The following is a 26,170-nucleotide window of genomic DNA, read 5'->3' as shown; positions in this document are numbered from 1 at the left end:
TTGGTTTTTTTATTATTGGAGAGGAAAAGAATGTATTTCTAATGTGATTCCTATTATTTATTTTTTTATTGTCTCTTTTAAAAAAGAGAGAATAATATAGCAAATTATGGGTCATTACTTTTATAGAACATAAGTCATGACTAAAACAATGAATACAATTTAATATTATTAAAACTTTTTTAAAAAGATTAAAAACTAATACATATTAATATAAATGAAGGAATTAAAAAGAAAACAAAAGCAAAGAAAAAGCAAAAAGGGCAGGAAAAGAACAAAAGTTGAAGAAAGAAAAAAATGATAGACATTGCTTCTAATATTATTCACAGCAGTTATAAGTACAAATATATTTTAACCTCTCTCTTGAAAGTTATATCATATTACCCTTCTATCTCTAATCATTTCCAATCATCAAAACCATAAATCACAAGTTCACCTCTCTCTCTCTCCCTCCCTCCCTCCCTCCCTCCCTCCCTCCCTCCCTCTCTCTCTCTCTCTCTCTCTCTCTCTCTCTCTCTCTCTCTCTCTCTCTATATATATATATATATATATATATATATATATATATATATATGTATATATATATAATAGCTGCCCATCTCAATCAATGACTCTGGGTTGCTTACTATTAAAAAATTGGGAAGACTGACTTGTTTCTGCACATGTTAGAGACCTCATTACTTTTGCTGCTAGAAATGCTAAGAGCTGCGTTTCACCTTTTCCTTAAGGTTTTTGAAAAGTACTTTCAGTGGCTTCTTATCTTCAGTAAATCACCTTGGCTGTTTTGAGAAAGGTCTCTATAAAGTAAGAATGTTATTTGAACTGCCATCAAAGGTTAGACCAAAGAGACCAAGTAGAGTCAAAGCTCTATTCTGCATACAAACTTTGCTGTAAATTCACTGCAGTACATCAGAAATAGTTTTGGCTTAAAAAATACATCAATGCTGATTGCAGGGCTCTATATGATCACTGAAGAATATCCCAGCACCCTTCCAGAATAATTTTAAATGTGACAGAAGTAGGAAATTCTTAAATACTGGAGAATTAATCATACTGACTGCATTTAATAAATGTAATGACAATCAAGCAGTATCAAAATGTATGTTTTGTTCTTACTCAATCTTCTTGTTATAATGCTACCCATTTTTTGGCAGAAAATATCAGGCATTCCACAGTAAAGTCCTCAAATCTAACACAGCTGGCTGTTGGCTTAAATGGATTCTGTGTTTAGGTCCAGAATAGGTCCAAATTAATTAGATCCAAAGCTCTGTTCCCTATGAGGTCGCTGGCTGATTCCTTTGCCATTCTAATTTAATAATGACCCAGTTATTTTCCTTTCCACTGATTCAGTGTAAAAAATGTATAGAAAAAAAAATCCACGGGAAAATCCCATACTGAGCCCCATCACTCAACCTTGGACAAGACATCACTCAATGTTGAGTTGGTACAACTTTAGCTACTGTAGAAAATCTACCATAAATTCTTTCCTTAAAATATTCCTTCCTCAAGTGTGTCAATGTCCTACAAAGGATATTGGATTAGCACACCAAGAGTCAGATTCAGGATCACGCCCAACCATAGAAGTTCACCTTTCTTGAGACCATTCACTTTCTCTCACCCCAAACTAGCTCATAGACAAAACTCCCTGTGAAGACTATTACGTATGTCACCATAAAATTTGAAAAATGGGATATAAATCGAACAAATAATGTAAAAGTAGGAACAAAGAAAGAAGTAGCGACCAGGACCAAGAGAAATTCATGAGTGAGGAAACAGCTAAGAAGCATTATTCATGAAGATAGAGACATTCTATAGAGTTGGCACAGCAGCTAGAAGAGTGGAAGATTTACAGAACAAATCAGCAGTTTCATATTACTCTGGGCTGAATTTTGACTGAATACACATGTCATCCACTTGAAATGCCAAGGAGATCAATGCTCAAATCTACCCTCATTTAGGAAAGGCTAGGAGTGACTCTGGAACAGTTTCTCACTGAGCTGGAAGCTGACGTGCTCTTGAATCCTAGAGGAAAATCTAGATATAAATTTAACAAGCTAATCCTATGAAATTTAATTGGGAATAAGACTTGTTAAATTCACAGACTCCTCTTTCTGAACTGATCCACATAGCATCGCATAGCAAACAAACAAATAAAGAAATGAAGAATGACCTGCATTACTTTTTCCTCATGAGTCTTTAGACCGTCCAATGGAAAAAGTGAGAAATAGAGAAATGCTTTAAAGAGTTCCCTATCATCACCACTAATCCCAAACATCTAGACAGATTTGCAGAGGGGAAATGGGAGGAAGGAAATCCATTCTGCAGCCAGCCCCCCTCCTAATCTGCTGTCAGAAGCAACCAGTGAAATGAAAATGAAGTGATAACATATTGTAGAATGTTTAAAAGGCTGAAATTCAGGGGGAAAGAGTGTAGGCCTCTCCAACTTAGCCCCCCAACTGATACAAGCACCGGAATCAAAGCAGCTGCCAAAAACAGTGCGCTGTAAGATTACCTAATGCCTACTGCATATTTACTTTAGATTTCCAACAGGGAGAGAGAGATGGCTGGAAAATGCATGAGATGGGCCAAATATTCAATAACCTTCCTGATCCCCATCAACTCATGTCCTGCCAAATATTTTTTTAATGTTTTCCTCCAATCTTTGCTCCTCCCTGGCTATTTATCAGCTTGATAGTGGCGCTTAAAATTATTCTTATGTTTGCAGCCGATCGCTTCTGAATTAGTGTGCATCTTCTGCTATTGCTGGCTTGCAAATCTCTTCACAGAGCTACAAACTTGGGGAGCTGGCAGGCATTTTAAGCAAAAGGAAAAAGAAAGGGGGAAAGGAACAGTTTAAAGAGACAGCAAGGAAAACCAAACCAAACAAACAAACATTAGGAATGGTTTTATCCCAGAGACTCTGGAGAAAGCTGAACTTTTAAGAACAATCTTCTTGTTGAAAACATGGCAGAAATAGTTTCCTGTAGACCAGTTATCACACACACATTCACACAAACCTTCAGTGATCAGATTGAAAAGCTGGCAGAGAAAGACTTACCTTCAAAATATTTATTTTCTATACTAATTTGGCAGGCATCGCTGGAGCTATTTTTGGATTGAGTATTACTCTAAGTATGCCACAGCATAAGGCCGCCATCAAATCAAGAACCCTTCATAATTTTTGGTAACAGAGCCCGGCACTATAAGGAACACATGTTCTGCATTAAAGAGTCCCAGGATTATCCTTCATACATCAACAGAAGCTAAAAGAGAGCCTCTTAGCAAGTGCACGCTCCATTCATTGAGATGGACCAATGCATTCTCATGATATTAAGTAGCTTCTGGCTGTCTGGGTAAGGTTATTACTGGATTTGATTTTCTGTACTTTTAATTCCACAGAGTTCAGTGCTTGGTAGCCAATTCACAAGGTTCCCCAAATGGTATGGAAATCCAGGACCGGCTATCACACATGACCACTTTGGAACAAGCAAGCTTAAAAGGGTTAGCATCAATACCTCAAATGGCAGGTGGGGGCTATTGGAGGTGACAATGATCCCTGCAATGTCTGTCTTTTCTTTTTACTTGTAAAAGTACTTTATAGACAGGAATATTAAGCTTCTGCTTGGCAGCCTGTTCTAGAAGAGTTAAACAGGTACACAACAAACCAAGAACTTCTAATAAGTAACAGTTATTGTAAGAGTGACTGTTGATTAATAAGAAAACCCCAAGGATTCTTATTAAAGGATCAAACGTATTGCTTCTTTATAATGATATCTATGTTCATTTACTGCTGTTATGTAAGTGGGTACATGAGAAGTCCAGTTTCAATATGTCTCTCTTTCGATATCAGGCAGATTTGATATCAGATTGTTTCCCTCTGGCTGTGCAATCATGAGTAGACATAAACATCTGGTACAAGATATGATTACATTATGTATGTCACAAGATCAGGCTGCAAATTTTGAAATTTGCACCATTGTGCAATGATATCATGACTTGAGCTTCTTGGTCCACGTTCCAGATGTCCCTTCAATTAGATATGTATTTTTTTTTCTGCTTTAAAAAGCAGAAAACCCCTTTTTAAAACAAATTGTTCATGAAATTGGTGTGAAGGAAAAGCAAGAAACCACCACTATGATTTGTGTATAAAGTAGTAATTTCAGTTTAAAGTTGAGATATTCACGTGCTTAGAGTATAGGTAAGTACGTCAACAACCACAATTGAACCCAAAACTTATGTTGCTAAGTGAGACCATTGTTAAGTGAATTTTGCCCCATTTTATGACCTTCCATGCCACATTTGTTAAGAGAATCAATATGGTTGCTAAGTTAGTAACATGGTTGTTAAATGAATCAGGCTTTCCCCTTGACTTTGCTCATCAGAAGTTCACCAAAGGTGATCACATGATCTCCGGACACTATAACCATCATAAATGTGAACATTCAAATTCTGATCATGTGATCATGGGGATGCTACAATGGTCATAAATTTCAAAAATGGTCATAAGTTACTTTTTTCAGTGATGTTGTAAATTTGAACGGTCGCTAAATGAGCAGTTGTAAGTAAGGATTATCTGTATTTCTTCCTTTTGGAAACATAGATTACCAATAGCAACATGATGGAGGGGAGTTCACTGTACACCTTCCAGCTAAAGCAATATTACCCTCAGAAGACCTTCTCAATGGGATTATTAAGCCCAGGAATTACAATTATTTAACTGCATCAGAGAAAATGGTTTTCTCACTATCATGCTACTAGTACCAACAGAATAAAATACTTGCATCTCAGGGTTGAACTGTGGGGTCCTTGGTGCTCTCTGAGCTTGCCTGCCTATTTGCAGACATTTCATTATCCAACTAGGTAATATCATCAGTGCTAGAAGACAGTAGGGTTTGCTCTATGTTTATTTCAGTGGCTTCCCTTGTCAGTGCTGGTGGGAGTGTTTTTAGTGGTTCCTTGATTAGGCTGTTGTTTACTGTTAGCTCACTGGTAGCATGCAGGGGTGGGCTTCAAAAATTTTAGCAAGGGTTTCTCTGCCCAGTTGCTGGGTGGATGTGGCCATGGTGGGTGGGGCCTAGTCGGCCTCCTGCACCACAGCCCTCCCTGATCTCCGGAGGCTTTCTTCGAGCCTCCAGGAGGGTGAAAACTGTCTCCTCAGGCTCCGGAGGCCCTTTGGAGCCTGGAAACGGGCTTGTTTCTGGCCATCCTGAACATTCAGTAGGCCCATTTTTCACCCTCCCCAAGCCTCTGTGTGTGCCCTGCACTTACCTGCATCCGAAATGGGCTGCTTGGGGACTCCTGGGAGGGGAGGGGTGGGGTGGGGTGGGCAGGCCAACCAGGGGTGGGATTCGGGGGTTCTCTGAATTGCACAGAACCTTAGCTAGATGTTCTCCCAAACCCCTGAGAACCCCCAGCAGCCCACCTCTGGTAGCATGCCACTAGCCCTATTCCAACACTTTGAAATTACAACGTTCACCTGCATTGATGAAGAGAGGGCAAGCTAGATGTACTGAACAAATCTATTTGCCCTCCTTATAGATGTTCTCATACAAATTGCCAGACTGGCAGAATTATCAGTCTTTATATTTGGGATAGTAGTTTTTGCCAACAGAAATATTATGTTTTCGTGCAGCTTATACAATTTTCATACAGTTTATAAAACCCTACAAAATTGTTTTTGACCACAGCGGGAAGCAGTGTTGAATGTGCACCATGAAATACCAACACTATCAGGTTACCTCTACATCTCTGGAAATCAATCATCTCTAGAGAGGCTCAGTATTGGATTTTAATGATGTAGCCTTTCAACTTCATTTGGGCTACTTTGAGGAAATTGAGCCAGTTGTCAAAACAAAAGGTAATGTTGATGAAGATAGAAAATCCTACTGTGAGTACCATGAAAATGGAGTATCTTAACAGATATTGGCTTGGATACAGGGTCATAGAATTCCAGTTCAAAATTCTTCCCTGATATCCAACATTGGATTGCTGCAGAGTGTTGAGTTTAGACATGGTAGGCATCTTGGTGCCTTCTATGTGTGTTTTGAAAACCAGCTCCAATCATGAAATTAGCTGTATGTAATTTTGTTCTCAGCAATGACTGTTTTGTCTTGTTGAGGCTCCACTAGAGAATGGTAAGCTATCATTTTCGGATGGATTTCTGTCTTAAATATCCCACAGTACATTATCACTTCATTTTCATTTCATTGGTTTCTTCTGATAGATTGATGGCTAAATCTCTTCTTTCAATTCTTAAATGGAATTGCTGAAATGCTTGGGGTTGAACAAAATGCTACCCTCTCGTTTACTACTAAATTAGATCCTTAATTCAAAACCCAGATTAAGGTTATTGCCAAAAAAACAAGATAGATAGATTGCTTATTTACCAATTAAGCCTTGGAGGTTAGCTGACATTCAGGATCATATGCAAAACAGACATTTTTGTCTCTCTTATTCCAAGTATACTTTTTGCTTGGATCCTTCAAAAAATTAACTTTCCAAAACTGTATATCACATCCTGATGTTTATATAATTGGCAAGCCAATCTTCCCCATAAAGATAATGAAATATAACTAGTAGATTAAAAAAAAGAAAGAATTACTGGGCTGCCTCAAACTTCTAACTTCTCAGTGTGAGAAACTACAGAAGTCAACTGAAGGAAAAACAACCAAAGAAAAAAAAATGATGGGCCAAAAAAAGTAAAGGAAATTTGGACAAAAAAACTTTATCTGGAATTCTTAAGTTATGCAATTATACAAACACGATATATGTGTATGTGTTTTTTTTGCTTTAACTATATAATTGTTTCTAAATATATAGATAGATAGAAAAATAGAAACAATTACATCTGTTCTTCAAGCAAAAGGGAGAGAAATGTTCAAAACGTTTAGAAATTTCAAGATGTTTAAATATTATGATCAGAATCCATGGAAACTCCTATATTTTAGTTTCAGCAAGTTCATGTTCTCCCAGTCCTAAAATAAGAATGCAATCAAAGTGATAATTAGTGGTTTTGATGCGATACTATTTCTGTTTACAGTAGAATATGTCCTGTTGTACTGAGTGGGATTTTGTTGAACAGAATTGCGCTATTAATGATAAAAGTGTAAGAAAGAATCTATAAGCTGATACATATTTTAGAACCACTTATGTTGGGGAAATTCTCACAGAATTTGCACAAATTTCACTGTCAAACAGAGCATTGCTTAATGGGCATATGGTTCCCTTTGTGGACAAATGATAATGTCTTGTTTAATTCTAGTTTCACCAGGTTGCCATGAGTGAATCTAGATGGTTGTTTTGAAGTGGGAAGAATAATAAGATAAATCTCATAGGTGTGTGATTTTGTGTATGTGTGTATACCGAAAGAAATGATGAACCAAAACATGTTCAGGACATGTTTGGAATAACAGTAACTTAATATCCACATGTGCAATGGCTCAGCATTTAAAGACATTGAGCTTGTCAGCTGGAAAGTTGACAGCCAAAGTTCAAGATCGAGTGCCGCATAATGTGGTGAGCTCCTGTTACTTGCCCCAGTTCCTGCCCACCTAGCAGTTTGAAAGCATACAAATCGGGGTGGGTTCTAAATTTTTTTACTACCGGTTCTGTGGGTGTGGCTTATTTTGTGGGCATGGTTTGATGGTCATGTGACAATTCTTTAGGATTTAGCAAAGGTATTGGTCTACTAAGGCTTTTAACTGCTTGCAGAGCTGTACCGATCTATCCATTTGTTCTTGGAGTGTTCCAGTCTACTCATTTGTTTTTGGAGGCACTGGTCTACTCATTTGTTTTTGGAGGCACCAGTCTACCCATTTGTTTTTCGAGTGCACTGGTCTACCACCACACTGCCTTTTAACACTGATCAGCTGTAGGGCAGCCCTTTGAAGCCCTGCTTAAAACTGTTTAAACAGTTTTTTTCCTTCTAGCCGATCAGCTAGGACTCGGGAGGCAGTGAATAGATTGGGGGCAGGACCAAATAAAAGGTAAGAATAACGCAGGGGGTGGGTGGGGGGCAGGAGGGCCCAGCTCCCAAACAAAGAGAACCAATTCAGTGACGTCATATTGTCACCGCTACTGGCTCGGCCGAACCAGGCTGAACCGGCAGGAACCCACCACTAATACAAATGGAGTAGATAGGTACCACTTCGGTGGGAAGGTAACGGTGTTCTGTGCACCTTGGCATATAGTCACACTGGCCACATGACCACAGAAGAATCTTCATACAATGCTAGCTCCCTCAGCTAAGAAATGGGGATAAGCACTGGCCCTTAAAGTCAGATATGACTGGACAGGGGAAACCTTTACCTTTACCTTATTCTCCATGTAGTATTTCAAAACCAGACTGATTTAAAATCATTTTATGAACCAATGAAAGTAGGATCACTTTGTTATTGTACAAGGCCCCTTTAAATATACATGTTTCATTGTGACATATATACAAAAGGGAAGAAACATGCTTCAATTGTGTGACTGTGCTTTCATCATTTGCACCCTCTTTACACACATTAGACATACACATTACAAGATGTGGTACAGATGATATCTAGCCCCTGCGAGATTGGCGAAGATGTATGCAAATCTTAATCCAACGTGTTGGAAATGCAAACATGCACAGGGAACCTTCTTTCATGTCTAGTGGCTTTGCCCAAAAATTAAGAAATATTGGACAAAAATAAAAATTTGGATATCAGAAATAACTGCTGAAGATATTGAGCTAAAACCAGAAATCTTTTTGTTAGGAATGCTTAAACAAAACATTAGAAAAGAAAAAAAAAATCTAACATTACATATAATCACGGCAGCTAGGTTAGCCCTAGCACAAGTCTGGAAAACAGATCAATTGCCAACGGAGCAGCAAATAATTCAAAAAATCTATACATGTGCAGAAATGGATAGACTAACGTTGAAATTGAAAGACAAGGAAGACTCACAGTATTTTAAGGTATGGAACTGTTGGTATGAGTGGATAAACCAATGGAAAAGAAGGTAAAGTTAAAATTTAGTAAGAAATTAAAAGTAATAATCATACACCGTAATTAAGATAAAAGAGGAAATAAGTCACTGTGTATAATTGTACTTATATATATTACATATATTTAGTTTGTTTGTTGTGATTAGTATTGTTGATTGTATTTTAATATTGTGAACGTTTTATATAATTTTATCTTTTTAAATTTAATAAAGTTTGTTTTTTTAAAATAAAAAAAAAAGAAATAACTGAACTGGCTATAATTCAGTTTAAAATAAAGATGTACAATCTGGAATTCAAGGTTGCTCTGGGCCATCTCCCAAAAGACTGTGAAGAGAGCTTATTTCCGTGATGGCGAACCTATGACATGTGTGACACAGGTGGTATGCAGAGCCCTCTCTGCAGGCATGCCAGCCATCAACCAGCCCAGCTCCACCGTGCATGTGCGTGCACCTCCCACCAACCAGCTGATCTTCAGGTCTCTGCCACACATGCATGGGGGGGGTATATATGTCATTTTGGGCCTGGAAGGCTGCTTGCACCAACCTGGAAGCCAAAACGGGGCATGGGGGAGTAGGGAGCATGCAGGGGGGGGTTATGCAGGGGTTGCTTGTGCAGGCTCATGGGGGCACTGTCACGCATGCGCAAGCTTTCAGCACACAATGACAAAAAGGTTAGCCATCACTGGCTTATTTAAAAAAGGGCAAAATATGAAGCAAACCGATTCTGCAGATAGTAGCAGGGGAAAAAAATCTCCTGAAATAAACTCTACTAATCTGAAGATTTGGCAAGACCATCTTAGTTCTAAGCAGGTAAGAACTGATGCTTATTTACAAATAGAGAGAACGTCTATTCAGAATGTAAGTTGATCTTCTAGAAAACCAATATGCACAAGACATAATATAACCAGTTATAGGGATATTACTTATGTATATGGATATACTTATGTAATATGTAAACTGAAAACATATAATTTGCTTGTTTATCCCATTCTGGAGAAGTACTGGGTCATCATTGTTCTTTTAAAATAATGGTGCACCTTGTTAACTCTTACCAGCCTATGGAGATTTTCAGTGATCCAGGTCATGGTTGTCCCAAATATGTTTTTTCAAGAGGTAACTGGAGTTTCTGTTTTTTTTTTCTTTCAAGATGTTTCGCTTCTCATCCAAGAAGCTTCTTCAGCTCTGACTGGATGGTGGGGAATGGAAGGATTTATGCTCTTTGCAAGACAACTGTTCATTTGCATTCTTTTAGTGAGTTGTTAAGGCCACCTGGAGGATTATCTGTGTTGTCAGGGTCACCTGAGTAGTGCAATAGGTATGGAGCCTTCTTGGAACTGCTTAAAGGTCTATGTTGCAGACTGGAGATAGATGATGTTGTATCAAAACAACGCTATAGAGCACTGCACACCAGAACAACTAAACACAAAAACAGTTTTTTCCCTGAACACCATCACTCTGCTAAACAAATAATTCCCTCAACACTGTCAAAGTATTTACTAAGTCTGCACTACTATTAATCTTCTCATCTTCTCATCATTCCCATCACCCACCTCCTCCCACTTGTGACTGTATAAATGTAACCTTGTTGCTGGTATCCTTACGATTTATATTGATATTGTTTCCTGATTGCTTATTTGTACCCTATGACTATCATTAAGTGTTGTACCTTATGATTCTTGATGAACGTATCTTTTCTTTTATGTACACTGAGAGCGTATACACTAAGACAAATTCCTTGTGTGTCCAAACACACTTGGCCAATAAAAAAATCTATTCTATTCTATTCTATCCCTCCCCCTCTGTTGAGAGAGGGCTGTTCAATTTTGACATAGATGACCTTTTTGACCCCACTTTCAAACCGGTGGTCCTGATGATACTGATAAACCTTCAGGTGACCTTAACGACTCACTAAAAGAATGCAAATGACCAGCTGTCTGCAAGGAGTATAACTCCTTCTATTCCCCACCATCCAGTCAGAGCTGAAGAAGCTTCTTGGATGAGAAGCAAAACATCTTCAAAGAAAAACCAAGAACTCCAGTTGCCTCTTGAAAAAACACCTTTGGGTCTTACCAGCTTCCTGTCTCCTTCATTTGGGGTATTCCCTTTCTAAACATTGCTGCCAACAGCTGGGCCAGTTGTTGTTGACCTATAAAAGAGAATATTTGTAGCTTAGGGTTGAAATGGGGGATCCTTGGTGCTCTCTGAGCTTGGTTGTTTTCTTGTAGATGTTTCATTATCCGAACTAGGTAACTTCATCAGTATACATTCTTTCTATTCTCTCTAAACATCTGCAAGAAAACAACCAAGCTCAGAGAGCACCAACGAGTCTTCAGTTGTTGACCTCTCAATAAATGAATTAATTCATTTATTAAAGCACTGTTATTAACAACTGCTGCTTGCAATTACTGCAAGTTCAAATCTCACCAGGCTCAAGGTTGACTCAGCCTTCCATCCTTTCAAAAGTAGGTGAAATGAGGACCCGGATTGTGGGGGCAATAAGCTGACTTTGTATAAATATACAAAAGTATGAAGGCTATTGCTTAATGCATTGTAAGCCGCCCTGAGTCTGCGGAGAAGGGCAGCATATAAATTAAAGCAAAAAATAATAATAATAATTAATAACAGACTAAACATTTTCTACTCAGCTGATCCATTTAGGCTATTTCCTTATGGGCGTAGTATGTGTAAAGCCAGCCAAAGCAGTGCTATGATATCCAAAATCTGTTGAGATCTTAAATGATGCATGTCTCCAACCAGTTGTAGCTTATCAATTGTCATGAATAAATAAACCATAAATAAACTTAAAATATACTTTGAACTTCACCAGTGACAAAGAGTCAAGGTGATGATAAATAAAAGAAGACACGAGAAAGAAGAATTAAAGGAAATTAATGCTCAGGAAAGAAAACTGAGATGGGCATTTGCTACCTATCATAGCTACTTATAGCCAGGCTTGGATTCTTTCCAGTGAGTATCTCATACCTACATAAAAATGTGCAAGGAGAATAAATGCATAAAAGTAATGCTTTATTTCTGCTTGGCTGTTCCTAACTATGTTCCTGGCTTGTCTATTGAAAGCATTACTTCTTAGGCAACTGATCCAATGAAAGAATGATAACAATATAATCTATAACTTACGTATCTGACTTTTGCTTGCTGAGTCAGCTGAAAGAGAAGTTGCCAGCACTTAAATCTGAACAAATGAACAACTATTGATTATCCCAACTGAACAGAAGTAATACTGTAATGGTCTGGAGCAGAAAAAAGAGTAAAGTATGCTGAGATTTTTAGCGCTGATTATAGTAGGATAAATAACATTTTCTGATTCATTCATTGGATAAGTGCCTCTAGCACTCTTGGCTCAAGTGTAATCTAAAGAAGACAATGGGATTGCTTAAGAGTAAATACCATCTGTCATATTTAATTGCCTGAACCACCACTGGGAGAAAATTGCTTTTTGGAGAAATGTCTTAGGCTGTTTCAACTGGGTGAACTAAGGCATCAATAAGTTTGATACATTGTTTTTCATAGCAAATTCCATAACACAAAGAAGATTTTTTTCTTTACAAGCTAGTGGAAGAAAGTTTTATCCTACTACATAGAAAAATATACAATTTGAGGCTATAAGGCCATATAAGACTTCCAAGAAACTCCCAATGTGATTTTTAATGTGACAGAAGAAGAAAGTTATTAAATAGATGATTTGGTTTGGATTGGATTGGATTGGATTGGATTGGGTTGGGTTGGGTTGGGTTGGGTTGGGTTGGGCTGTGCTGTGCTGTGCTGTGCTGTGCTGTGCTGTGCTGTGCTGTGCTGTGCTGTGCTGTGCTGTGCTGGATTGGGTTGGGTTGGGTTGGGTTGGGTTGGGTTGGGTTGGATTGGATTGGTTTGGATCAGATTGATTTGAATCGGATTAGATTGGATTTCTATCCTTGACCCAGAAAAGGATGTATCTGATGTGAAAAGGATAGATGATCTCTCCACTCCTTACTGATCTTACTGAGACTGAGCCTCTGCAGTGAGTAGAATACTGATCTCCACACAATTTATAATTTTTACTCCAGAGATGCATGAGATGTGGTTCTATAAATTCTTGACTGTATGTATTTATTTAATCTAATATTTAATGTAATACTTGAATTTAATTTGATTAACTTAAAAAGTATCGTTTTTCAATTTCTCCTCTACCTTTTATTCTATATATGTCTGGACATAGCTCTCTTGGCAGCAGTACTGTTTTGCCAAATGATTGACTTCTTCTGAGATGTTTTATTTTCAAGCAGTCTAGTATTCTGGGATTTCTGGGGTTCAATCCAATTAGTAGTTAGGTCCAATATCACATGTGGGTAGGTGCCTTCAAGTCACTCTTGACTTCTGGAGGCTACCTGGGCAGCTCCCTGCAGTTTTCATTTACATAGCTTAGCTTCTTGAAATCAACCATCTGTTATTCCATCTGTCTTAGTAAAAAATTTGGCTGGTAAGCTATGTCCAGCTGAATTTCATCCCTTGGAAGTCATATATAATTTAATGAAAAATGAATGTTATTTTACCTTCTAACAGTGAAAAATAGCCCAATATGTGTAGGTCTATACTCATAATATCTTAAAACATAATCCAGACCTATCAGGAACATTTTATTGATATCAAAGCAATACCTTTACAAGGCCTGAAAGAGTTTTAGAAGAGTTTCACATTTGCTAGGGTTATTTTTAGGCATCCCTGATTAAGAGGAAAAGTTTAAATGACAGAAAACTGGCTGGGTCCAAGTGAACCTTTTCACCCTTATACTCTCACTTAGCCCCATCAAGTTCTATGGTCTTATGGCCACAGTTTGAAAAACCTGTTTTAGGGTACTTGAAATAGTCATTCATTTCCAACCCAAATAGCTTCATAAGACTTAGACTTAGAATAACTTTATTGTCACTTTGAATGTACACTAATCGGTATACATTAAAATGACATTTTGTTGCATACAGCTCTCAAAGGGTCACCACCTCCAATATACACTACATAAACATGACAAAATAAATAAATACAAAATTATGCATATACCCACATACATTATATGACCCAGAGAAACAAATGCAGTCTATTCCAATTGTATACATGTACATGGCGAGAAAAATGAATACTGCGAGTTTATCAGACGGATGGCCTAGGGAATAAAGCTGTTACAGAATCTGGTAGTCCTGCTAGAAATATTCCGAAACCTCCTCTCAGAGGGGAGCAACAGAAACAGACCGTAAAGTGGGTGTATAGGGTCTCTGACAATGCTTTGAGCTCTAAGCATACAGTGTTTATAAGCCATATCTTGAATAACAGGAAAGGAGCTTTCTATAATTCTCAGCTGTCCTTACCACACTCCGTAGGGTCTTTCTATCTGAGGCACTTTGCTGCCACCAAACCAAACAGTGATAAGGTTACCCACCCTTCTATTTCCCATCATATCCAAAATTTATTTTTCTACCTTGCTTTCAATCTGGCAAAGAGAGGAACTATAGTGTGTCACTAGCCCTAAAAAAAACCAAACAAAAATCTTTATCGTGGGTTGTTTTGCCATTGTAGAAGATGACAAGCTCAACACAGAAGGAATGGAAGGTATATGCCAGATAAAATGGGGTTAAAAAGAAAGAAAATAGGACTGTAAGAAGATGTCTGAGGAAAAAAAGGACAGAGAGGTTGGACTGGAAGGGGAAAAAATTCGCCTGATTTTTTTTCCTCTTTTTTTGTCACTCTGTTTTCCTGGTGATGAAAGAGAATTTGTTTTCAAAATTATTTCAAAGGAGAAAGGCATTTCTGTTCTCACTAGGAGACTATTAACCTCTTGCCTCAATAGCTGGGTTCACACAATGTAACAGACTAGGCTAAGATAGGCTGAACAGATTCTGCTTCAGATGTTGTGAAAACCAGGTCATTGTGTTCAGTCATAACACAATTTATTTATCTAGCGTAATGGGAGTTGTGTTTTATTAAGATAGGTTTAGGATTTAGTGATGCAGACACAACCATTTAGAGACTGTGTGGCCAATGAGAATCTGTTACAACTGATATTTTATTGTTTGGCTTCCCCGCTTTTTAAGAAGAACACTATGGGGAAATTTCTCCCTTATTTGATTTCAGTTTGAGTGGTGTTATTTTTGTCACCTCAAACAGAAATTTTCCTTTCAAAGCATGTTTGGAAAGTTCTTTTCCTTTTGGAGAATTGTGAAAGAAAAACTGAACTCCTTCCACAGTTGGAGGAGAATTTTGAAAGGTCATACAGATACTCCTAATAAAGTGGAACACCCAGCGCAGAGTTTCATCTTTGATGAGTTAGCTATAAATGAAGAGAAGACCTCAAACATTTCTTCTTTCTCTAGCTATCCTAGAGCTTTTATACTGTGTCTGCACTGTGTTTGCCCAATGTGTGTTATTCAGAGAAGAAATGGAAGATATATGCTATCACCTCAGCCAGATAAAATGGGGTTAAAAAGAAAGAATCCTTTCCTCACACAAAAAGCAAATGGACAAAAGTCATCCATCTTCTGACTGATTTAACAGTATTCTATCCCCTTTCTTTTACATTCATTTACAAGATTTATATTCTGATCAACCTTTCAACAAGCTTCACTTAGGCGTTCTCCCACAATAGAATTATTATTTCTAGAGGCCTAGTGACTAAGCAAAAGGTCACATATGCAAATGGAGGGAGGAATGAAGAGAAGCATTGCTCTCTCAATAACCATCATATTATGAAGGATTTTTCCTCTTCTATATAAAGGTGTAGGATTGATCAGAGCCATTAACTTTGCAGAGAGCACGAACCAATCTGGGTGGCACATGCTAGGTGCCTGATGGATCCAGAAAGTTTCAAGATGTGGACAGTTTTGTCAAATGTCCAGGCAGTTACTGGAATACAAAGATGACCAGAACACTAGATAAGGTTGCTTCTGAATGCTTTCTCATTGCTTGCCAATTCCAGGCAGGCCTTTAATTTTCCAACAAGCTGTTGGGTATGAAGGAATGAAGAGATGATTGAACAACACTGGCACCAAAAAAAAAAAAAAAAAAACCAAGCACAAGTGGACATGGGTAGCTCCTCAAGTTCAAGATTGCTCTGGAGTGGTTAGGACAACAAAGCGGACCTACCGTATTTTTCGGAGTATAAGACACATCAGAGTATAAGATGCACCTTATTTTTTGGGGAGGAAAATAAGAAAAAAGCTGATTGGCAGGTGGATCAGCCTCCCGGAATACCCCCAATCAGCTGTTCCCAGAGGTGAATTTTAGCAACAGGTTCCTTAGTTGTGAGCTCTGTGCCTTGCTTTTTTTCTTTTCTTTTCTTTTCTTTTTTCTTTTTTTTTTGCTTTTTTTCTGCCTCTGAAATTTCTGAAACTCTGTTTCAGAAAAAACTGTTTTTTGTTGGAGGTTTTTTTGTCTCTGAAAGCCTCTGAAACAGAGCTTCAGAAAAAAAGCCTCTGAAGCTCTGTTTGGGGTCTTCTTTTCTGAAGCTCTATTTGGGGGCTTCTTTTCTGAAGCTTCTTTTCTGATGCTTTTTTCAGCCTCTGAAACCTCCATTTGAGAAGCTGGGTGGGGCTACATTTGGAGTATTAAATGCACCCAGATTTTCACCCTCTTTTTTGGGGGAAAAAGGTGTGCCTTATACTCCAAAAAATACAATACTTCACTGTCCTTATTGCATCTGCAGCACTATATTTGGCACTATATTTGGAAGATGCACCAAAGGCTTAAAAAACTAGATAGTACTTGTAATACCTCTGTCTATCTGGACGTCTTCATACCTTCTATAATTGTCTGTTCATTTGTCATATCTTATTCTCCCTATCTTTCTGCATGAAGAGTATTTCATGCTCTTCACGACTTCTTGAAATTGCAAGGTTAACCATTTGTAAATGGACTTACGTTACATCAAGGCATAGAGTGAGACTTAGTCTTATATTGTGTGCAAAGTGTTCCATATTCATCTAGTTGTAGAATATATTATGAACTAATGTTAGTAAGATTCAGAAATGGAACTCTGGGTGTGATCTTCTCCAACTCATATATTCAAAGAAGGCATGGAAAAAGCTAGTTTCCATAGGGGAGTGTTCAAGCAAGTAATCCTTCCAGTTTTTCTCCTGAAGTCTGAAGTGAAACGCTCCTAAAATAGTTTGACTACTTCATCTTTTCTCTCAAATGATCTGCTGATTTTATTCCCTTCAACATATATATATATATATATATATTTGCTTTTTTGTTTTCAATATTTTAATTTCCATAGAAAACCTTGTCCATTGTGGCCCATGATGACACATAAACCTTCTTCCTATACTGTTATTTCCTTCTTATGTTTCAACCTTTCTTTCTTCCTTCCATTCCCAATGTTTTATGCTGGTATTTCAACCATACCTTTGCAGTTTATTTGCTCCAGTATTAATATGTTACCACATGCTATCATAAACTAAATTAGAAAGGCAACCTATTTTGGAGGATTGGCATTTTTAAGGGATTCTATGGATGTTTTTAACAAAATGCCGTTGCTGGATTGATATATGTCGGATTGATGTCTGACAAAGATGCCCATTTACTAGAAGGCAAACTATCAGCCTATTTTAGGTTCTCAGGAAGGTTTCCTATACTCCAGCTAACCACTCTTTACTAATATTGTGAATACATGTAGACCAGCCATATTTCATCTTTTCCTTGTGAGTTCATGTTAGTGTATATTGAGGGATCACCCTTCATTATAATTCTCTACAAAACAATCATGTTTGGTAGACTGAGAGAAAGGAACTGGCTCCAAAGCACAATTCAAGTTATTGAACCTGGGTCATTCCCCTGGTCAAATTCAGATAGAATAGACTAGACTAGAATAGAATTTTTATTGGCCAAGTGTGATTGGACACACAAGGAATTTGTCTTGGTGCATACGCTCTCAGTGTACATAAAATAAAAGATACGTTCATCAAAAATCATAAGGTACAACACTTAATGATAGTCATAGGGTACAAATAAGCAATCAATAAGATTACTCAATACCCAACCTTGGTTCCTTTGGGGCAGATGGGAAGGCTTCCAAACACAACAAATGTGGGTAATTAACCACCCACTATTTTCATTCCTTACAACTTCAGGGTCCCTGTGGAATCCCAGAGACATTCTTTCAAATAAAAGTAATGCTCAAGGCAAAAGGCTGGTACTCTACAGCATGGCAGCCTCCCGTGGTTTTTTTTTTCTTTTTAAAAAACAACTTGCTGTGTTGTTTTGCATTCCATATTCTATTTACTTAAACGTTAGTGTAGGTCCTTATGCAAAACATGTTTATGAGTAATGATATTTGTTGTGCTGACATAAGCAAGTAAGGGGGCAAAAGATGGGATTACATAAAAATTAGTACATGTGCTGACTTAGATAAATGGCTGAAGACTGAAGTTGTAAACAACTTAACAGAAGTGAGATGGGCTTGAAAGCCTAGTTGATGATACAGAGAATTGCCTGAGCAAAGGATATTCGGCTCTTTTGCTTCACTCTGGAAAAAAAAAAAGACTAAATTGCTGTAGCATCCTAGCTCTGTGCAGCCCACATCTGCGGACCAAACTGCTTGTTCTGCCTATGGCCCATCTGTGGAAATCACTGGAGCCAGGATTAAAAATGACCTTCTGCAGCCCAAGAGTGAGCTAAATAACTCTTTGCAGACAAAGGTTAAAGACGCTGCTATTTCCGCTGAGAACAGCATTGCAATCTGTATTCTTCTAAAAGTATCAGTAATGGAGCTTTATTATAATTAAGCATGAGGTGCCAAAGAACGATCTGAGTTAGAAGAAAAGCCAAAGGAAAAAAAATGAACATTACATCATGAATTCTAAAATGCCAGAAGACAAACTTTGTGCAAAGCTTTAAAGAGATGCCGTGACTTTGCCTCTGAATCCCTTGACTGATATACACAGAAAGCTATTATTCCCTTTCCAGTTACTGGGAACATAAGCAGGGGATCCTTCTAGCACAAACCTGGGCATTTTATGGCTCCTAAATCACATTTGGCTCTTTAGCCATCTCTATCCAGCTCACATGAGGTCAATAAAAAATTAGATATCAAATGTAAACCAGCTTGCCACAGGGAGCAGGAGAAGAAGCCAAGTGAGGTCCGGCTCTGTGTAGTCGCCATGCTCTTTTTCAATGATGGGAAGGAGAAAATGTGTTTTTCTGTACCTGCATATCACTCACTCCTCACCTGGAGCAGCCTGAAAAATTAAGGTAATGGTGTTTGAGGACATCAGATCATTGATTTGGGCCAAGTACATTGGTTTGGGCCAAATAAAAAAATAATTAAAAACAATAAATAAAACCCCCTAAGCGTAGTACATAAAATCATCTGCTACAATGTCCTACCAGTCAATCAATACTTCAGCTTCAATCAAAACAATACAAGAACACACAATAGATACAAACGCATGGTAAACTGACCCAAACTAGATTTCAGAAAATACGACTTCAGTAACAGAGTTGTCAATGCCTGGAATGCACTACCTGACTCTGTGGTTTCTTCCCCAAATCCCCAAAACTTTAACCTTAGACTGTCTACTGTAGATCTCACCCCATTCCTAAGAGGTCTGTAAGGGGCATGCTTAAGCCCACCAGCCTGCCTACCATCCCTGTTCTAATGTCCCCTTTTATTTGTATCCATTTCATGTATTCATAATTATGTTTACACTTGTATCTGTTATCAAATATATGCTTGACGAAATACATAAATAAATAAAAATAAATAAAATAGTCCCAGTTTCTCATGGGACTCCTTGGGAAAATTAATTTCTGTTCTGATTATTGAAACAACTGAATGGAGTCTGAACATCTGGATCTGGAAGTATCACATTCTAGTATGGCCCAAAGTACCTAATGAGTGCAAACTGCAAACTGCATCATGTCATATGTGAAGCTGCTTTTAAAGCACATCCTATTTGGGTTACAATTATTGCATTTACTGTCTTCAGATTTCTAAATGAAATCCCAAGATTTGGCATTACATCTCTAAGGACCTTCAGAAATACCATCTGTAACAGTTCTGTTTAACTGGATTCATGCAACAGAAGTCACCCTCCATTTTCATGAAGTCTTTGTGTGTGCGCATGTGAACACGTTTGTGTGCACATGCAGGGAGGGAAAACAGGCTGAGCAGGAATTGGCTGAGACCGGAAGGTGTTTTTCTGTCATGCTGGCATTTCTACAGACCAGCCACTCTTGTTCTGCCAATATTGATTTTCCAGAATTTAGGTCGAAAGTCTTCCCCAGATTGTTCAATGGAGAATATGTGATGCCATCTGAATTTCATTGTCTGTCATTATAAGTGTATAATAAAGGAGATAGTTGCTTTTGTTAACCATGGAAGTTTTGCTACCAATAGAAGAGAATATTTGTAAGTCAGGATGGGTCAACCTATTTACCAAAGTGCCTGAAGGCAGAACAAGAAGCAATGGATGGAGAGAACCAACGAAAAATTAAGGAGACATTTCTTGACAGTAAGAACAATTGATCAATAGAACAACTTGCCTTCAGAAGTTGTGGGTGCTTCATCACTGTGGGTTTTTAAGAAGAGATTTGATAGCCATTTGTTTGAAATGGTATAGGGCAGTGATGGTGAAGCAATCACGCATGCACGCGCTTGTCAGCCATGCTCCAGAAAAACTGAACTTCCGGGTTCTAGCACACATGCGCACCCAACAATCAGCTGGCTGGTGCACATGCACACACTGGTTTTTGGCACTGCCGCGTGCACAAAGGACAGCTGATCGTCTCATGCACATGTGCACCAGAAACCCAGAAAACAAACAGGCAAGGCCACATGTGCCAGGCGACATGGCTTCATGTGCCATTTTGGATACGCGTGCCACAGGTTTGCTATCGTGGGTATAGGGTCTCTTGATTGAGCAGGGGGTTGGACTAGAAGACCTCCAAGGTCCCTTTCAACCCTGTTGTTCTATGGGGTCCTTAGTGGTATCTGATCTTAGTGTCAGGGTTCCAACTAACACCCCCAAAAGAAGTAAAACTCCAAGGCAGGCATTTTCCTCAAAGTTCCATTTTATTAGAGCTGTCATATTGGCACATCTGGGAAAACCCAAGTCTGAAAGGCTCCTGGGTGTTCCCCACCCAAAGTAAAGTCAAAGTTCCTTCCCCTGCACCCACATGTCCATCACATGGTCCAATCAGGTCCCCATCCCGACTGGAGTTGTTTCCCAGTCACGTCTTTCCAGGTGCAGGCTGAACATCCTTGATTCCAGGGAAAAGAATGTTGTTATGGCTATACATCTCACCCCATCCCCATCCACCCCCTCCCGTTTCCCACAGCATGCCCATCCACCAAGTGCAGCAGTCCTGAAGATCCAAAGTTAAAGATGGCTTCCAGGGCTGACACAGTTGTTTGATTGCAGCTGTTTTTACCCAACCAGATAACATCATTGGTGCTAGAAAAGAGTGGCATTTACTCTCTGTTTATACAGTATACAATGGATTGTCTCATCATTATTGATGGGAGTGTTGTTTTATTCTTTGTAGGGCTTTGATATGGCTGTTGTTTACTGTTGGTTTGTCTGAGTTGGTAGTTCCTTGATTGTTGTATTGTTTACTACTTGATTGTTGGTCTGGTATTAATCCTGATGTTAATCCTGGAAGTTTTGTTATTAGTTTGATCGGAAACAAATTCAATAATAGTCATTGATCAGCCAGTTCAATGTAAACTGAACTGATAAAAAGAAATAATTAAATAAATAAGTAAAGTGATCTTGCACTAGTTGATACAGGTAGTCCTCGATTTATGACCACAACTGAGTCCAAAATTTCTGTTGCTAAGTGAATTTTCTCCATTTTATGACTTTTGTTGCCACAGTTGTTAAGCACATCACTGCAGTTGTTAAGTTAGTAACATGGCTGTTAAGTGAATCTGGTTTCCCCATTGACTTTGCTCGTCAGAAGGTCGTAAAAGATGATCACATGATCCTGGGACACTGCAACCGACATAAATATGAGTCAGTTGACAAGTGTCTGAATTTTGATCACGTGACCATGGGGATGCTCCAACAATCGTGTGAAAAATGGTCAGAAGTCACTTTTTCTTTACTGTCGTTGTAACTTTGAATGGTCATTAAATGGACTGTTGTAAGTCGAGGATGAACTAGACTCGATGGAGGACTGTGCATTCAAGGGATCCCATACTTATGTACTAATCTATTTCTCAGAATCCTTAGACAGCTTTTGAAATATGAAGCAGAGGATAAATGAGTGCAGATGAAACAAAAAAAGGTCCTCAGGCATGATTTGCTACTATTTCATGCAGATTGTCAACATGTTAAGGGGTTATTGGGAGGCCGAGGATCCATCTTTATTTCTGCCAAATTCTTTAGAACAGAGAGCGGTTTTCCTAATGTTATTTGAAGTCCCAGAAAGGGCATGAGATGCTTTGACTAAAAACTTTTCTGAAAATGGATGCAAGACAAAAAGCAGCATATCAGAATACGAATTCTTAGGTAGCCCAACAGATATTTATTTTTTATTTATTTTATTTATTTTTATATTCCGCCCTTCTCCGGAGACTCAGGGCGGCTTACAATGCATTAAGCAATAGCCTTCATACTTTTGTATATTTTATACAAAGTCAGTTTATTGCCCCCACAAACCGGGTCCTCATTTTACCCACCTTAGAAAGGATGGAAGGCTGAGATGACCTTGAGCCTGGTGAGAATTGAACTCGCAGTAATTGCAGGCAGCTGGATGTTAAATGCTGCCTTAGTAGGAGACATTAGCCTCCTACGCCACTCAGGCTCCTGATATGAGAAGCCTGGTAGTGCAAGGGACATAGGTAACCCCAGTGTTGGTTTCTTGCAGCCTCTGGAGACTCTTCTAATTCTTGAAAATTCTGTGCACAATTTTTTCTGAAAGAAACACATGAACATCAATTACCATAAATTCTAGAGTAGCTTAAACAGACATTTAAAAAAGAAAGAAATCCCTCTCAAATTCCTATTGTGGCTCTTCAGCTCACTCAAGTATTAAATTCACCCTTGTCCCGCTCCAAAGGCTAACTATAAATCAGAGAGGTGTTCACGGGCATATGGTTAAAAAAAAGTGAAGATGGTATCCATGATAGTGCAAACAAATTCTGTCAAGATTTTCTGAACATAAACAATAGGCAGAACTTTAATGAGAAGAGAAGAGAAGAGAAGAGAAGAGAAGAGAAGAGAAGAGAAGAGAAGAGAAGAGAAGAGAAGAAATAATTTTATTGTTGCTTTGAATGTTTACTAATTGGCATATATTAAAAAGAAATTTTGTTGCATACAGCTTTCAAAGGGTCACCACCTCCAATATACACTACATAACCATGACAGAATAAATAAATAAATGAATACAAAATTATGCATATACCCAGAGCTGGGCTTCTAAATTTTTAGCAAGGGGTTTTCTGCCCAGTTGCTGAGTGGGCATGGCCATGGTGGCCGTGGCCTAGTCGGCCTCCTGCACCATGGTGGTGGTGGGCACGTTTTGTCCTCCCCAGGCTCTGGAGGCTTTCCTCAAGCCTCCAGGAGGGCGAAAATGGCCTCCCCAGGCTCCGGAGGCCCTCTGGAGGCCAGAAACAGGCCCATTTCCAGCTTTCCTGAACTTCTGGTAGGCCTGTTTTTCGCCCTCCCCGAGCCTCCGCACAGAGTCTGCACTTACCTGCATCCAAAACAGGCTGTGACGGGACTCCTGGGATGGGGGGCAGGGAAGGGTGGGGCCAACCAGGAGTGGGATTTGGGGGTTCTCCGAACTGCACAGAATCTTAGCTAGAGGTTCTCCCGAACCCCCAGTTGTCCACCCCTGCATATACCCATATATATTATATGACATAGAGAAACAACACAGTCTAGTTCAGATGTATACATGTACATGGTGAGAAAAACAAATCTTGTGAGTATATCAGACGGATGGCATAGGGAAGAAAGCTGTTACAGAATCTGGCAGTCCTGCTAGAAATACTTTGAAACCACCTCCCAGACCTGTGGTCGCACAACCTGACTTTGTAACAGTTGTGGTCACCATCTTGACTTTGGTGTACATGGTATACAGGTCTCCAAAACCCCATCATTCAGAAGAGAGTTGCATGTAAAGCTCCAGTTGGAAGGTTCAGCGGTAGCAACAGGGAATCTCTGGTGGAAAAGCGGAGAAAGAACTACAGTTCCCAAGAAAACTTCATGGCAGTTCATCTGAGGCGAGGGGATCAAGGACCTCTTCTCCTTGCAGATCTATTGTGTGCTTTACAAAAGTTAGATCATCTGGGGACATTTTCTCTCTGCGATCACTTGAGAAGGAAACATTTCTCATTTACTGCCAATGCTTTTTGTAAAGAACAAAATGGTTTTCTTCTAGTGGGACAAGAAAACAGGAATGTAGAAAGCACAACTGTTTTATCACAGCCAAATTTATCTAAGCACCACAGAACACGTCTTTGTGTAGACTTCAGGGTTCTTTTTTTATTTCTTACTACACTTTGGAAAGATAAATGCTATTTTTGTGTTGGGTTTTTTTTTTTTTTTGTTCTATTCCATTGCAGCATTAACAAATCTGTGCCACAAGGCTTCACAGGGAAATCTTGTGTTCACTTTAGATTATCACCTAGAGCTATTATACTGTTCCAAAAATACTTAACTTCAGTTGAAGTTCACATTGTTAGCTTTTTTTTTTTTTTTTTTTTTTGCTTTTCAATCATGGGAAAGGACCAAGTGTCGGGGGGAGGGGATTTACAAAAATCTTCATTTATAAGTGCAAAGAGCTGGATATGGGCATTTAATTACAAAAGTATCCAGTCAGATAGGAGATGGTTCAGTAGTGGTTTTCTTCTGTCCATTGATTTATTCCAGTTGGGTGTTTGAATACTATAAGAACCCTGGTGGCACAGTGATTAGAATGCAGCATTGCAAGCTAACTCTGACCATAGCCTGGAGTTCAATTCTGACTGGCTCAAGGTTGATTCAGCCTTCCATCCTTCTGAGGTTGGTAAAATGAGGGCTCAGATTGTTGGGGGCAATACGCTGACTCTGTGAACTACTTAGAGACGTCTATAAAGCACTATGTGTCAGCCCTGGAGCCATCTTTAATGGGAGTCTTCAGGGCTGCCACAGCGGTTGGGCAAACTGTGGGAACGGGAGGGAGGAGGTAGAGATAGCGTGGGGGTTGAAATCATAACATTCTTTCCCCTGGGAATCGAGGACGTCTTGCCAGCACCTGGGGAGGCATGAATGGAAGTCAATCGGAGTTGGGACAGTGACCAGATTGGACCAAGTGATGCACATGTGGACTGAAGGGAAGGAACTTTGATTTTACTTTGGGTGGGGAAAACGCAGGGCTTTCAGATTCGGGTTTTCCCCAGATGTGCCAATATGACATCTCTAATAAATCTACTTTGAGGAAGATGCTGCCTCAGAGTTTTGATTCTGTTGGGGGTGTTACTTGGAACCCTGACACTATGGGCAAATATATAAGTCTAAGTGCTATTGCTATAAATAGTCCTCAATTTATGACTGGTTGCTTAGCAACCATTCAAAGTTATGATGGATCCATGAAAAAGTACTTATGACCCAGATTTGAAGTTCCAACATCCCCCCATGGTCATGTGATTGCATTTTGGGCACTTAACAGCCAGCCCACATTTACAGCCATTTGCAGTGTCCCATGGTCATGTGACTATGATTTACTATTTTTTTTTAAAAAAAAAATGAGAAACTGGTTTACTTCTGCCTTCCAGCAAAAATATGCTCATTATGGACAATGGGTTTACTTAATGATCTTGCTGTTTGCTTAAGGGCTGTGGTGTTCATTTTACAACCACTACATTCATTTAATGACAATTGCAAAAAAAAAGTCATAAAATCAGCTTGGTCGCAATTTTTTACGACTATCATGACATACGATTCCAGGTCTCTATTGTGGTCATAACTTAAGCCCTACTTGCAATACAGTTCAGTCTAAATTTTCATTGCTTTCAAATCTTTGTTTTCAGAGAGGAGAATGTAAAGATGCTTCCCCTAATAACAACTGGTAGGTTGCATCTATACACAAAAAATTGAAATATTTAAACCTATGAGCCTTGTTGGTTATTATTTACCTAATTTATTTTGGTGGATCTTCTTGAAACATTCCTATGTCTGGATCGAAGCTAATATGCAAAGGGACAGTGGGACTATACTCTTGATGACCA

The sequence above is a fragment of the Pituophis catenifer genome, unplaced genomic scaffold (assembly GCF_029215685.1).
Source record: "Pituophis catenifer annectens isolate HBS135680 unplaced genomic scaffold, rPitCat1.0.hap2 SCAF_3, whole genome shotgun sequence".
Lineage (NCBI taxonomy): Eukaryota > Metazoa > Chordata > Lepidosauria > Squamata > Colubridae > Pituophis > Pituophis catenifer.
The sequence above is the reverse complement of the archived record's forward strand: the minus strand, read 5'-3'. Positions refer to the sequence as shown.